Genomic DNA, 895 nt, shown 5'->3' with positions numbered 1-895 from the left:
ACACCAGAGGGACAGGGGACATGGGGACGTCCTGGGGACACAATGGGGAGAAGGCACAGGGCCACCATGTCCCCCCTCACCATGGGGACACCCTGGGGACAGGGCCACCATGTCCCCAAGGGGAGGGGACCCGGCCCCCAGGGGACCCAGACATCCAGGCTCACCTCCTCCAGGGGCTGCCCCCCATCAGACTCTACCCCCTGGGTTTGACCACGCCTCCTCTCAGCATCAAGCTCTGCCTCCAGGGCCTGGCCACGCCTCCTCTCAGCATCAAGCTCTGCCTCCAGGGCCTGGCCACGCCTCCTCTCAGCATCAAGCTCTGCCTCCAGGGTCTGACCACGCCTCCTCTCAGTCTCAAGCTCCACCTCCAGGGCTTGGCCACGCCTCCTCTCAGCATCAAGCTCCACCTCCAGGGCCTGGCCACGCCTCCTCTCAGCATCAAGCTCTGCCTCCAGGGCCTGGCCACGCCTCCTCTCAGCATCAAGCTCCACCTCCAGGGCTTGGCCACGCCTCTTCTCAGCATCAAGCTCCACCTCCAGGGCTTGGCCACGCCTCTTCTCAGCATCAAGCTCCGCCTCCAGGGGCCTGCCAAAGGGGACCTAGGTGTCCAGGCTCTGGGGGTTACTGGGAGGGTTAGTGGGGGGTTACTGGTAACACTAGGGGGTTACTGAGAGCACTGGAAGGGGAGACTGGGGGATTGCAGAGAACACTGAGAGCTACTGGGAAGGTTAGTGGGGGATTACTGGGAACATTGGGGTGTTACTGGGAGCACTGGGAGAGGGAAACTGGGAGATTACAGGGAGCACTGGGAGAGGGAAACTGGGAGATTACAGGGAGCACTGCGGGGGTAACTGGGAGATTACAGGGAGGGTAACCAGGAGGTTACTGGGAGCAC

The sequence above is a fragment of the Haliaeetus leucocephalus genome, unplaced genomic scaffold (assembly GCF_000737465.1).
Source record: "Haliaeetus leucocephalus isolate CR32 unplaced genomic scaffold, Haliaeetus_leucocephalus-4.0 Scaffold313, whole genome shotgun sequence".
Classification (NCBI taxonomy): domain Eukaryota; kingdom Metazoa; phylum Chordata; class Aves; order Accipitriformes; family Accipitridae; genus Haliaeetus; species Haliaeetus leucocephalus.
Note: the sequence above shows the minus strand (reverse complement) of the source record.